Source organism: Myotis lucifugus, unplaced genomic scaffold, assembly GCF_000147115.1.
Source record: "Myotis lucifugus unplaced genomic scaffold, Myoluc2.0 scaffold_943, whole genome shotgun sequence".
Classification (NCBI taxonomy): Eukaryota; Metazoa; Chordata; class Mammalia; order Chiroptera; family Vespertilionidae; genus Myotis; species Myotis lucifugus.
The window spans coordinates 2,920-18,353 of record NW_005871991.1 but is presented as its reverse complement, the minus strand read 5'-3'; the positions used below and the strand labels follow the sequence as shown (position 1 = coordinate 18,353).

Sequence of the window (15,434 nt, the reverse complement as noted above, 5' to 3'; positions counted from 1 at the left end):
GCAGGCAGGAACAGAAAGGAACTGGGGACCAGGAAGTGCCAAGACCAGTAGCCAGGACCAGAGTGGTCACCCAGAGGTCCCCTCTCACGTGTGCTGCCACCAGTCACCCCTCCAGGCCCTGAGCAGGGATCCTAGAATGTGCCAAGCATCCCGCCGGCCTGGACCAGGTGAGCCTGTATATAGGGTCTGTGTGCAATAGGGAGGGATGTCTTCTATTTTTTGCTGCCCCCTCCCCATCGCTGTCCTGGGAAGGGGGAGAAGGTCTTTTTCAGACATAGCATAGGCACCACAAATTAAAATTGTGGAGTTGCCAAAAAAAAAAAGAGCAGGCCGGCTGGCCAAATACCCCCTCTCTTCCCACACCCCCCCACCGCCAGCCACATCCTTGACCAACCTGCCCGACCACAATAGGCCCACAGCCCCTCCCCTTGGCTATCTGCCCCTGATTGCACCCCCCCCCACCCCAAGAGGGGGCAGGGCTGGGAGGCCAATGTCCTGCAGCCCCTCCCCAGGTGGCCCTACCCTTGATCCCCCCACTCCAATAGGGGGCAGGGCTGGCCAGCCAATCTCCTGCAGCCTCTCCCCTTGCCCAGCCCCACCCCAGATTGCCTCCCCCCCACCACCGCAATCAGGGGCAGGGCTGGCTGGCCAACCACCCATGGCTCTTCCCCCAGGCCACTGGCCCTTATCGCCACCCCCCAACCCATTTGGGGGAGTGGTTGCCCAGCCCACCAACCACAGCCCCTCCCCATGGCCAGCCCCACCCCCAATCGGCTCCCCAACCCCAATCAGGCTGGTGGGGGGGGGGCATTTGGGAGCAATCAGGCCGGTGGCAGGGGGTAGTTGGGGGCAACAGGCTGGCAGGGGAGGCAGTTGGGGGTGATCAAGCCAGCAGTTACGGGTGATCAGGCTGGCAAGCAGAGTGGTTAGGGGCAATCAGGCAGGCACGCAGGCAGGTGAGTGGTTAAGAGCCAGCGGTCCTGAATTGCGAGAGGGATGTCCGACTGCTGGTAAAGGATCGGGCCTAAACGGGCAGTCTGACATCCCCCAAGAAGTCCCAGATTGGAGAGGGTGCAGGCCAGGCTGAGGGGCCTCCTCCCCCCAGTGCACGAATTTCGTGCACTGAGCCTCTAGTTATTTATAATAGACAGTAGGTAGAAGCAACCCATATGTCCATAAAAACAGATGAAAATGGTTAAAGGAAATGTATATACACACAGTAGAATGTTATTCAGCCATAAGAAAAAGAAAATCTTGTCACGTGCCGCAACATGGATTAACCATGAAGACATTAAATAATATAGTTACAGAAAGACAAATTCAATGTGCTTTAGGATTCCTCTTCCTTGAGCCATATAAGGTAGTCAAATTCATAAAAGCAGAAAAGATAGTAGTAGTTGCCAAAGGCAGGGGAAGGAAGTTAACAAGTTCCTTAATGGGTACAGAGTTTCAGTTTTGCAAGATGAAAATCCAGAAATCTGTTGCACAACAATGTGACTATAACTAACATGTAGGTATATTTAATCTGTATACATAAAAATAGTTAAAATGGTAAATGTTATATTGTCTTTTAACTATAATTATACAGAAAAAAGTGAGAAAATAATAATGCAATAATATATTTAACAAATAAACCCCTAAATAGGGCTATAAATAAGTAGAGCATAAGCCATACACCAAATGAAAGAAATTAGTTAAGAATGGTATCTATAATACAGTTTATATTTGCTTGTTATATCCAATATAATCCCAATCCTGGAGGAATGTCATGAAGTGCCCCTAATTTCCACTGAGAAGACTTGGTCCGTAAGAGGAGCCAAAACAATGCACTGGAAAATAATGGACTCTATTATTAAAGCAAAATATAAATAATAGTCATTTAAAATATGGTACAGAGTTTATTAGAATGGACAACAGAACAGAATAGGTGGTTAAGAAATAAATTTTAAAATTAAGAAGAAAAACTGTGAGGCCATTTTTTTTCTTAAAATAAAATTCAACCTATTTCCTCTCATGGACATCAAAATACATTTCTCATGGATAAAATTTTAAATGTTCCCATTTGAGATCTTAAGACTGGCTACTTCAGTAATGAGGGTTACTTCTACCCTCTCTGATTCATTCATTTGCTTTTATTATTTGGGTTCAAGTCAGTGTCACCTACCAGATTAAGTCATTTTTAGGGCAATGATTATGTGTAATTAATCTTTACCCGCCCCTGAGCACCTAGCACAGCGCTGTGCACACAGCACATACACACTCTATACACACATGTTGAGATTCTTTTTCTAACTTCCTGCCTCCATTGTATATGAGACTCAGGGACCCCAGTTGAATCAATGACTTCCTGCTGCTGAGTACCTAGAACATCCTGCATGGAGGGCTTCATGTGAAAAGCAGCTTAGTGTGAAAACATCTGACACCTGAAATTCAGAGTCTCTCTGGACAACATTTGAAATCACTAAGCATATATAATCCCATGAATTTTCAAAGTAACAAAACTAACATGCAAATTAATTTGATCTGTGGCTATCTTTTAGAATAATATAAGTATTCTAGAGACTGCACTTCCAGTACATTGGAAAGAGAAGAAATATACCTTTCTCATACCCAGCATTTTTAAAAGTCCCTAGAAAGTTTTCAAACAGCCTCACATGCAAACAAAAAGCAGGAAAACTACAAAGAATTCATTGTACTAATGGTATTAACAAACCATTTAAACAGCGTGGTGGTATGGCTCAGTGATTGAGTTTGAGCCTATGAACTGGGAGGTAATGGTTTGATTCTGGTCAGGGCACATACCTGGTTGGGGACTTGATCCCAAGGGGTACTCGAGGAGGTAACCAATCAATGATTCTCTCTCATCATTGATGTTTCTCTCTCTCCCTCTCCCTTCCTCTCTGAAATAAATAAAAATATATTAAAAAACACATTAAATATTTTAAAACTGTATTTAGTGATGTTTAAAATGCAAGTAATAGGAAGGTGAGAGTCTCCTCCAGCCGGCACAACTGAACCGGAACTACCGAGCAACTCCAGGCTCCTGGTGGCACCACCAGGCAGACTGCAGCTTCTCTCTATGGCTCCTCCATCAGTGTTTGCAGAAGTTTCGCAGGCCTCGTGGTTTTTGTCTGTAAGCTCACTGCAGGCTTCCGGGAGGATGCGGCCCCCACAAGGTCAACCTGGGAGTGGGAGCTTATCCCAAGGATGACTACCAGCCCTGGGTAGTGCCTGTAGTGAGGAAGTGGAGCAGAAGACTGCTAACTACAATAACCCATGCTTCCTGCCTTGCCCTTGGGGATGACAGCATGGCAATCCAGGAGAGGCAGGTAGGAGGTGTGCAGTCTTTGGGGGAAAGAGGTGCACTTTGAATCAGAGCCGAGTTCTCAGCACAATGGTACAATGGAACATACAAGGACATACCTGTCTACATATCTTCACCAACCTGGTGGAAAGTAAAATGGGCGGCTGGGGCGGGGGAGTGGGGGGGGAGTGGGCTTGCAACCTAGTTCAGTATCTGGTTAAACCTGTAGTCTTACTTCCCCACTCTGTCTGACTTGGGCTGAGCTGTAGAGCCTAACCCTAGAACTCCACCACAACTGACTTGGGTGGAGCTGTGGTGACCCTCAGGGGCTCACCACAGGAGGAAATATATAGGTTCGAACCTCCCCACAAGTTTAGTTCAGGCTTTGAATCCAGAATTACCCAGGACTAGCAGATCTTCAAAATAAAGTTTAAACTTTCCTCCCTCAGAGTGCTGGCTGATCGTTCGCCTGTGCATTCTGCCACATTTGGTACATTGACTGGGAAAAATGTCAGTTGAGCTCACTCTTAGGCCACTGCTGACAAGAGCGGTCTTCGGGGCACTTGCTTCGGGCTTTGGGACCCAAGGAAGGTGTGCCACCAGCACATTCACCGGTTCCTGAACTTGCGGGGCCCAGAGGGGCTGTGGTGACTCTGCGCTCTGTTGGACTCAAAAGAGGCAGGAAACACCATTCTGGGACTTCCCAGGAGGGAAGTCAAAGTTCGGACTGGCTAAGGGTACGAGTCTGGCCTGCCTTTGAAAAAGGTAGAAGAGAAACGTTCCTAGGCAGCTTTCTACTGCCTCTGTTCAGAGACTTGTTCTGTATCTCTGCGCAATTGAAACTGATTTGGTGAATGCAGGGTCCAGTGTAAAAGTGTTTATTTACTGTTGGGGTTTTTATGTTTATTTGTTTCTGTTTTGTGGTTTGTTTGCTTGTTTGTTTTTTAAAAAAAAACCTTCAAAACCTCTCCTGTGTGTCCATGATGATTCAAAGTTTTTAGTGGGGAATATTATGTGTCTTTATTGTTTAAACAAGAGGCCCAATGCACAGAATTCATGCTCTGGAAGGAGGTGTCCCTCAGAACAGCATGCACCCTTTCCAATCTGGTACCCCTTGGGGGATGCCTGACTGCGGTTTAAGTCCGATACCTTTGAGATTGGACCTAAACCTACAATCAGACATCCCTCTCACAATCCGGGACTGCTGGCTCCTAACCACTCGAGGGCCTGCCTGCCTGATTGCCCCTAACCGTTTCTGCCTGCCAGCCTGATCACCCCCTAACCACTCCCCTGCCAGCCTGATCGATGCCTAACTGCTCCCCTGCCAGCCAGATCACCCCCAACTGACCTCCCCTATAGGCCTGGTTGCCCCCAACTGCCCTCCCCTGCAGGCCTAGTCACCCCCAACTGCCCTCCCCTGAAGGTCTGGTCCCTTCCAACTTCCCTCCCATGTCAGTCTGGTTTCCCCCAACTGCCCCCCCCCAGCTGGCCATCTTGTGACCACATGGGGGGCCATCTTGTCTGAGGTCATGACAGCCAATTTGCATAATACCACTTTATTATATAGGATATATCTCTTTGATGTTTGTTTAAATTGTTTAGTTGGTGAAATTTCTGGTTGTGTCTATTAAAAACTATGACTGTATTGCTAATATGAGAAATATTAAGTATTTACATGTCACCTAAAAATTAAGCCTAAGAGTTCTCAATAACTGGAAAGAAAGTATGGCTTTGGTATAATGGAGGAAGGTAAAGAGAAATGTTGAAAGAAAGTTGAATAACTGACAGGCCAGTAAGGCAGGACAAGTAGAACAGGGAAGCTGAGAGGCTAAATAGCAAATTAGAGCCATCTTGTAAATTCTGTCTTCCCTAAATCAAGAACATTGGAGCCATCTTGTAAATCCTGTATTCCCTAAATGAAGGACACTTGGTAGTAAATGATTTGCATTTTGCCTCCCTAAACAGAGATTAAATAGCTAATGTCAATGTACTCAGGGAGACTGATAGCAGAAATCTGATTAGTGCCATTTGCTATCCACACTCAAGGATAAATTAAATTAGAAGCAGGGGTTCGATTCCAGACAAGGGCATGTACCTGGGCTGCGGGCACATTCCCAGTGGGAGGTGTGCAGGAGGAGCTGATCGATGTTTCTCTCTCTTCGATGTTTCTCTCTATCTCTCTCCCTTCCTCTCTGTAAAAAATATCAATAAAATATATTTTTTAAAAAATTAAGTTAGAAAATAAGTCTTATTTTGATTAGTTCTTTTATTCACGTATTTTTTTTAAAGGAGGCAGCCTGGTTCCCCTCTGCAACATTGATAATAGCTCCTCCTCAAACTCTACTGTCTTGGAATATATGTTAAGAAATTTTTATAATGGGTTTATTGGGGACTACAGGGTAAATCTAGTCCCCTGGGAGTTAAAAAGGATGTGTGAAATAGACTGGCAATCTTTTGGAGTAGGATGGCAACTGAAGGGTACATTGGATGTCTCCACAATCAGGCATGTTCACGGAATTATCACAGGAGACACAGGTCATCCTGACCAGTTCCCTTATATTGACCACTGACTAGAAATAGCAGAGCTTAAGCTGCTTTGGATCTGTTTTTTTTGTATATAAGGAAAAAGGGCAGGCCCCTCAGAAAGAGAATAAGCCTCCTATTCTGCAGGAACCCCTGCCAGTTTTACCACCTCCATACATACCTCAAGCGGTACCCAGTGCCCCTTTGACTAGCCAGGGAAGCTTAGATATACTACCTCATTCCAACCCCACCCACCGCCAGACTCTCCAGAGCCAGTTGAACAACGTTTGTGCTCAGCTGATCAGGGACCCAAACCACTCCCGGCTTTCCAGATGCCTCTCTGAGAAATGCAGGGTCCTCATATAATTGGAGAAAATTTGACCCCACAAGATGGGGAGATGGGTCTTTAACTACAAACTTTTCCCTATGACCAATCTCTTAAATTGGAAGTAGCACCTTCCCATTCATGTCAGAAAACCTCAAGCCATGGTTGACCTTATAGAGTAAATTTTTCAGACCCATAAGCCCACCTGGGTTGACTGCAAGCAACTCTTCTTGCTCTTTAACACTGAGGAGCACATGAGAATAATAACAGAAGCTCAGAAATGGCTCCAGACCCAGGCCACGCTAGGGACATTAGACACAGATGGGCCAGGGAGGCTCTCCTAGATGTGGAACTCAGATGAGACCCAAATTCAGAGGACAGGAGGGCCAGATTAGAGAGATATCAGCTGGCTTTCCTCCAAGGGCTCAGGGCTGGGGAAAAGAAGCCCACTAATATGGTCAAGATCTCTGAGGATTTCCAGAGGCCTGATGAAAGTCCGGCAGCCGTTTATGAGAGACTCTGTGAAGCATATCGAGTTTACATTCCCTTTGACCCAGAGGCCTCAGAGAATCAAACTGTGGTCATTGAAGCCTTCATTAGTCAGGCCCAGCCAACATAAGAAGAAAGCTACAGAAGCTTGAAGGATTTGAGGGAAAGAATGCAACCAAGCTACTAAAAATAATAAGAAAGGTTTTCATTAATCAGGACAATGTGGCTAAAAAGGAGGCTGAGGAGAAACTAAAAAGGAAAGTGACTCTGATTGTTGTGGCTATTATAGAAGCTAATTCCCAGAAAAGGAAAGGGAGACAGCAAGGAGCCACGTCAGGAAAAGGAAGGACAGATCTCAAATGGCACCAGTATGCTTATTGTAAAGAATTAGGACACTGGAAGAATAAATGTCTGAGCTGCCAGAAGAAGCAGACAAGGCCGTCCAAACCACCCAGCCGCTATAGGCTAGAGTCTCCTGAGGCAGACCTCATTGGACTGGCAGCAGCCAACTCCACCTACGACAGAACAGGCTCTTTCCAACTGGGCCCCCATGAGCCCATGGTCAAAATGAAAATCGGGGGCCAGACTGTGAACTTTATGGTTGACACATAGGCAGAGCACTTGGGAGTTACTCAGAAAGTAGCTCCCTTCTCAGGATGGGAAGTCACCATTGATCGGAGCTACTGGGGACCACACCCGCAGACCATTCTGCCTCCCCCACCAACATCAGTTAGGCAGCCACCAGGTGGTTCATAAATTCTTGTACTTGCCATATTGCCTGGAACCTCTAATGGGGAGAGACCTTTTAGCCAAAAATGGGAGTAAAAATCACCTTCGCCCAGGACTGCTCAGCACAACTGCGCTTAGGTGATGAGACCTCCACAATTATCCTGTCTTTAGCAGTGCCTAGGGAGGAAGAATGGAGAATTTTACCACCTAGTCAAAGGACTCACCATTAGAGACTGAACTAGAGAAGGAATTCCAGCTGGTCTGGGCAGAAGGAAATCCCCAGGACCTGACTAAGAACCACGCCCCAGTACTTATTGACTTAAAGCCTGGGGCACAGCCTGTAAAACTTTGTCAGTATTCAACTCCAAGGAACACATACCTAGGGATCCAGGTCCACCTAGAATGATTGCTTCAATGGGGACAGATCAGTCCTCTCTTATCTGTCAAGAAGCCTGGGACCAATGATTACCACCCAGTACAAGACCTGTGGGCTCTGAATGAGGCCATTATAACCTTGCATTTGGTTCTGCCAAATCCATACACCCTCCTGTAACTCATTCCATCAGAAGCGGAATGGTTTACATGTCTAGATCTAAAAGATGTCTTTTTCTAGCCTTCAGCTGGCACCCTCCAGTTAGCCCCTGTTTGCCTCTGAATGGGGAAACCCAAGCACAGGGGCTAAGAAACAGTTCACCTTAACCAGACTGCCACAAGGGTTCAAAAACTCCCCAACTCTTTTTAGTGGTGCACTAGCAGCAGATTTGTCCATATTTCCAGGACAGGACATGGGGTGCATTCTACTCTAATATGTAGATGACCTCCTACTGGCTAGCTCCATGCGAACTCAGTGTTGGGAAGGAACACAAACCCTTCCAAGACTCTTAACTGAAACAGGTTGCCAGGTGTCCAAAAGGAAGGCTCAAATCTGTCAAAGGGAAGTCAAATACCTAGGTTTCTGAATTATCCAAGGGAAACGAAGACTAGGGACTGAAAGAAAATAGGCAGTATGTGCCATACTAGTCCCCAGAACCGAGCGACAGATTCGGGAATTCCTAGGGGCAGCAAGGTTCTGTCAAATTTGGATCCCAAGATTCTCAGATCTAGCTAAGCCCCTCTCTGAAGCATTAAAAGGAGGAGAAAAGGCACCCATTAACTGGGGTCCGGAACAGGAAAAAGCCTTCAAAACCATAAAGACAAAGCTCACCCTGGCGCTGGTCATGGGGATCCAAGATGTGACAGGGGACATTAACCTTTTCATTCACAAGAACAACCAGGTAGCCCTAGGCATCCTGACTCAAGAGTTGGGACCCTGGCAGAGGCCAGTAGCCTACATCTCCAAACAGATTGACCAAGTTGCCCCCGGGTGGCTCCCATGCCTCAGGGCCCTTGCAGCTGTGGCTTTATAAGTCAAAGAGGCAGACAAGCTCACTCTGGGACAGAACTTAAATGTTAAAGTGCCGAATCCTGTTGTCACCCTAATGGAAGCTAAGGGGTAACATTGGCTGACTCATGTTCGGATGACTCAATACCATGGGCTTCTATGTGAAAATCCACGAATAAGATTAGAGGCTGTTAGAACTCTTAATCTTCACACTTTCCTACCCATCGCAGAGGGAACCCCTGAGCATGATTGTTTAGAAGTCCTAGAGAGGTTTACAATAGCCAGCCAGAGCTAACAGACAGGACTCTACAGAATCTGGACTTAGTAATGTTCATGGATGGCAGTAGCTTCCTAGATGAAGGAAAAAGGTGAGCCAGGTATGCAGTGGTATCAAACTTTGAGATAATAGAGGCACAGGCCCTACCTGAAGGATGGTCAGCACAGAGGGCAGAATTTTGTGCCCTATTCAGAGCCTTAAATCTCAGTAAGGATAAGAGCATCAATATCTACACTGACTTTCACTATGCCTTCGCTACCCTGCATGTCCATGGGCCATATACAAGGAAAGGGGAATCCTCATGGCAAAGGAATAAAATGTCAGTATGAGATATTGAAGTTACTAGAAGCAGTCTGGGAGCCCAAAGAAGTAGCAGTCATCCATTTTAGAGGACACCAAAAAGGAAAAGACTCAGTGTCAGAAGGGAACCATTGCACACATGAAGCAGCAAGGCCATATGCTAAGGAACAGGCAGCACCATCATGGATCATGCTGGTTGCTGAATTACCTGAACCTCTGAAATACACCCATCAAGAAGATTGGGCCCAGCGAGAAGTGGGTAAGAGGAATAAGGAAGGTTGTTGGATACTCCCAGGTCACAAGGTCTATATTCCAAAGCAGTTAGCTCATAGAGTAGTCCTCCAGCATCATGAAATTACCCATTTAGGTAAGACAACTCTAGAAGCCTTGTCAAGCAGATACTATCTAATTGCCCATCTCCCATCCTTATGTGCCTCAGTCTCTCAGCACTGCCTCCTCTGTGCACAGAACAATGCAAGGCAGGGTCCTGAAGAACCGATAGGAACTCAGCGCTATGAGAAGGCTCCCTTTGAAGATCTAGAGGAAAACCTTACAGAAATATGGCCTAGTCGTGGAAATAAATATGTTTTAGTTTTTGTCTGTACCTTTTCAGGCTGGGTTGAGGCATATCCTACCCACACAGAGAAGGTGAGAAAAGTCTCTAAGGCCATAATGAAGGACATAATTCTGCGGTATGGAATGCCATTAACTATAGGGTCAGATAATGGCTCAGTCTTTACAGCTGAAGTAGTGCAACAGGTAGCTAAGGCCTTAGACATGAAGTGAAACTTACATACAGCCTACAGACCTCAGAGTTCAGGGAAACTAGAATGCATGAACCGGGCTTTCAAGCAGGCTATGGCTAAGCTATGCCAGGAGACGAACTTACCCTGGACAGATATCTTACCACTTGTGCTCCTGAGGGTGTGCTGTGCCCCAAGAGCCAGGGTAGGGTTCTCTCCATTTTAAATTCTTTATAGTGGACTCCCCACCCTTATTTTGGCCAAAGGGAGATTTGGGGAAAATAGGGAACTTAGAAATTCAGAAACAGCTACAAGTGTGGAAAACCGCCTATTGTCTTCACTAGCAGAGAAGCATAGACAGAGACCCCAAAGGCTGGTGACCTTTGAAGCCCTAGCAAATGTGGGAACTGTGCACCACCCAGTTAGTCCAGACAATGGTAGCTGAAGCAACGGCCCCACTGTTAGTCATGTAAATCCTTATTGATAAGATAGTCTGTGTGTCACTGGAACCTCCCTGCCTAAGGGCTATGGTTGTATCCCATACCAATAAAAGCTCAGTGAGGCCTGAGCACCGGAGGAATTTCAGGATCCCCAAAAGACCATCAGGGATCAGCCGTGTCTGATGCAAAAGCAAAGAGTCTTTATTCAAGCCCGGGCTTGGCTCCTCTACCCTCCTTACCGACGCAGCGGCAGGATGCAAGAGAGAGGGAGAGAGGGAGAGAGAGAGAGAGAGAGAGAGAGAGAGAGCTTTGTGGGTAGAGGGGTTTAGAGAGGTTGGAGTAAGGGGAGGAGAGAGGACTGTGGGCCCTGCTGATTGGCCAGGCGCAAGTTGGTGTCTTGTTACACAGGATGTGGTTGAATCTATGGCACCCAATTCCCTTGATTATCATTGGTGAGTTTAAAGAAATCCTAGGCGTGGCTAGCAGAGGCTTGGGCTTCCCGGAAGAAGCTCCTTGCTGAGCACTTTCATTATGCCTTCGCTACCCTGCATATCCATGGGCCATATACAAGGAAAGGGGAATCCCATTGCTGCTGCCCAAAAATGGAGGATTCTGGGAAAGATGGAGGGCGTAGCCCTCGCCCTTTCACTTACCTGCCTGGACCCCCAATATTTCCAAATTATCTAATGTCTCTTCTCTTTCATTTGTGTGGGACTACTCTTCCAGATCCTGAACCCTGAACGATGCAAGATGTGGAGGGGAACATTTGCAACACACAAGGACTTAGGAAAAGTATCCTTGAAATTCACAGATAGGTTACTGATAGATTGCCCATCTCTTTAGGAACACTGCGCACCTTCACAAGCCTGGGGACCAGGTTTGGGTAAAATATTGGAAAAAGAAACCTCTTAAGCCAACCTGGAAAGTTCCTTATCCAGTTGTATTAACCACCCCCTCAGCTCTCAAAGTTGCAGGACTAAACAACTGGATCCACCACTCCCAGGTAAAAGCTGCCCACCAGCTGGACAAACAGCATCCAGAGTGGAAGGTGACCTCTGACCTGAACCACCCCCTGTAGATCATCTTCAACAAGATGGCAGATCTGGCTGACAGACCTAAATCTTCTTATCCTCTCTTATCTGGATAATTATTGGTTTTTTTTCTAACAGTTTTATTCTGTCTTCATTCAAGTGTCACCAGAACCCCAGGCTGGTACAGGGAGAACTTTTCTGCCCTTGTTACTCTGATGACCCCCTTGATGAAGATGGTAAAGAATCGGGATACTGAATGTTATGGGTTGACTCAGCGAGATAGACCACTGACTCAGAATTTAAATTTAAGAGCCTTTATTAAACTGGCCAGCTGACCACAGCCCACACCCTCCCACTCTGGGAAGGTTTGCAGCATGTGGTAGAGAGCAAGAGTGCAGTATGATTTTTATAGCAAAATTGCACAGTGTTAGAAAAAAAACAACAACTACAAAGCATTTAATTAGAAGTTCATAAAAAGTTCATAAGTACAAAGGGGAGTTAAACAGAGTCACACCTGGCTGGAGCGTATCATAATACATTGTTTTTCTAAGACAATCTAGCAATTTTTCTTCCATGGTTCCTGACCCTGACACAATCCCTCTCCATAAGCTGACACAATCCCTCTCCATATGTCAGTTCCCCCTCCCAGCACATTCAGTTTCTCATGTTTCATTTCCTCTCCTTAGCACATTCTGTAACATTCTGTAACCCTTCCATGGCTCAGTCCCACACCCTGTAACACTGAACCCCCTTTTTCATCACCCCCTTCAGCAAGAAGTAGCTAGAGCATTGACCTTATCCCTAATTCCTGAGTCTTTTGTAATCCCCAAGACTAAAAATAACTTGAGGAAGAAGATGGGTGAATTAAAAGGAAAATGTGTGTGTGACGGGGCGGGGGGGAGGGTCTTGCAACCTAATTAAAACTGTAGTCTTACTTCCCCACTCTGACTAAATTGGGTAGAGCTGCAGAACCTAACCCCAGGGCCCTGCCAAGACTGACTTGGGGGGAGCTGTGGAACCCTCAGGTGCCCACCACAGGAGGAGATATAGAAGACAGAGCCTCCCCACGAGTTCAGTTCAGGCTTTGAATCTGGAATTCCCCTGGACTAGCAGATCTGTGAAATAAAGGTTAAACTTTCCTTCCTCAGAATGTTGGCTGATCATTATCCTGTGCATTCTGCCACAACACTGGGAGAATCACAATGCTGTGTTTACTGCTGCTGGATTTAAAGACATTTTGTCCTATCACTATTGGGATGCAGTGAAGAGAGGACTTGACCTCCAGGGTTTCCTGAAGGATCTGGAGAATGGTCCTGAGTGTTCCATCTTTGTCCTCCATGCCCGTGCACACAACCCACTGGAACCGACCCAACTCCAGAGCAGTGGAGGGAGATCACCTTCACCATAAAGCGCAGGTGTCTGTTTTCCTTCTTTGACTCAGCCTATCAGGGCTTCATGTCTGGAAACCCAGAGAAAGATGCCTGGGCCATTCGCTATTTTGTGTCTGAATAATTTGAGCTCTTCTGTGCCCAGTCTTTCTCCAAAAACTTTGGGCTCTACAATCAGCATGTGGGGACTGTGACCGTGGTTGCAAAAGAAACTGACAGCATGCAGCTGGCCCTTTCCCAGATGGAGAAAAATGTGCAAATTACTTGGTCCAATCCCCCTGCTCAGGGAACGTGGATTATGGCCACTACCCTCTCTAACCCTGAGCTCCTTAAGGAATGGACAAGTAATGTGAAGACAATGGCTTACCAGATTCTGACCATGAGATCGGAACTCTGGGCACAATTATAAGGCCTCCAGATCTGCAGAACCATATCATGGAGTAAATTGGAATGTTCAGCTTCCTGGGGTTGAAGACGAGGCAGGTTGGCTATCTGGTCTGTGAAAAGCATGTCTATCTACTTCCAAGTGGTCGAATCAACATGTGTGACTTGACCATGAAAAACCTAGATTATGTGGCCACCTCCATCCATGACACAGTCACCAAAATCCAGTAAAGAAGTACCAACAAAACCAGCACCACCAAAGCAGCTCTCTCTCATGTGTGTTCCCTGCCTCCACAAATCTAGTATACACCAGGCATACTAGACTATTGCAAGACTAAAACGCAGCTCTTGTAGGTTCTTGAAGAGAACATCCCTTGAAAAGAAATGCAGGCCTGGATTAGAGCCCTTCAGAAGGCCAGAGCAAATTAAGCTTTCTATTTAAGAAGAATAAAATGGTACTTTGAGCATGAGATGTAGAAATCTTTTTATTTTTTTAATTTTTATTTTTAAAATATATTTTATTGATTTTTTACAGAGAGGAAGGGAGAGGGATAGAGAGTTAGAAACATCCATGAGAGAGATGCATCGATCAGCTGCCTCCTGCACACATCCTACTGGGGATATGCCCACAATCAAGGTATATGCCCTTGACCAGAATTGAACCTAGGACCTTTCAGTCCCAGGCAAATGCTCTATCCTATGAGCCAAACAGGCTAGGGCAAGATGTAGATATCTTGTCTCCTCACTAGAAGTAAGAGTCTTGCCTGCATAACTTGTGCACTTATATGTGTTGTTTGACTCTGTAAAAAGTCTAGTCCCAAAGATCAAGTTATCTGAAGAGTCGTGTGTAATTAAAACATCACTTCTATCCAAAAAGAAGGGAAATAATAATACCTACATTACAAACATATGCTGAGGAATAAATTACATTTAGTTAATAACACCTACAAAGAATTTAGAACCACAGGGGTGCATACATTTAATAGATGTTTGGTGATGGTGACACCAGGGATCCAGCATATGTGGGGTTTTGTTGAGGTCCAACCCCAGCAGGCCCAGGGATTCCCAAAGGTGTGGAAGGAGTCAGCGAAGAAGGAATGACACGGAGACAGCGTTCAGTTGATCAGCGGCCTAGCCAGGTTCTCTAGCCATGTTCTCTCGCTAAGTCCTCCAGCCAGGTTCTGTCTTTTAATGTCTTGTTACATCTGTATTTATACCAGTTGATTTTAATCCTGTCAATTTCTATTCCAAAAGTTAGTGTGTTTCCTGTCTCCATTCCAGGGAGTAAAGATTATGTAGCTTAAGGGTGATTGTTTGTAGTTAAAAGTGATTAAGTACCTGCCTGGCATTTAGTTAAGGGGTTTCATTCCCTCCCTAACTTCAGGGGAAAATCCCTACCTGAGGAAATAACCTTTCTTAGAGAGGTGACCTTGGTTAAAACACATAGCGCCAAGAAGGTGAGCAAACATATTAAGAACAGTATGTCATATACGCCAGGTCCCTTGAAACATATGCTGTGCAGATGTTTCTTCCCTGTGGCGACTGTGTCAAGCAGCAAGAATGGCTTCCAGCAAGGTTTGGACCCACAAACTGCACAGCAGAAGGAAGTGCTAGACCATTGCAGTATTTTCCTATTCTGCTTTTCCCTCCTTCACTTGTCCTTTTTACTGAGCTGAGTAAAATGAAATTGAATTTTTTTATGCAAGTTTTCAAGAAGAAGTTGACCATATGTCAGAACAAGACATGCTGATAACAATCAGTGACTAGAATATAAAAGTAAGAAATAAAGCAGAATCAAATGTCATTGGAAAATTTGTACTGGCAGTCAGACACAAAGCAGGAAAACAGCTCATGAAGTTCTGTGAAACAAACAACTTGTCCATCACAAACATGTGCTTTACACATCCAGTCAACTATCTACATGGACATCAGCATATGGCCAGTATAGAAGGAAATGGACTATGTAATTAGCAGCAGAAGATGGAGAAGCTGTAGTCTCTCTTCTAGGTAAATTTATAAGGAAACTAGAGGCCTGGTTCATGAAATTTGTGCATGGCAGTGGGGGGAGGCCCTCAGCCTGGCCTGTACCCTCTCCAATCTGGGACCCCTTGGGGGATGTC

The 15,434-nt window shown here is 45.7% G+C and overlaps 1 pseudogene; it reads left to right on the top strand.

Moving 5' to 3' along the window:
- The first annotated feature begins 3,079 nt into the window (after positions 1-3,079).
- Positions 3,080-13,545, top strand: LOC102424589 (annotated as a pseudogene).
- Positions 13,546-15,434: the final 1,889 nt, after the last annotated feature.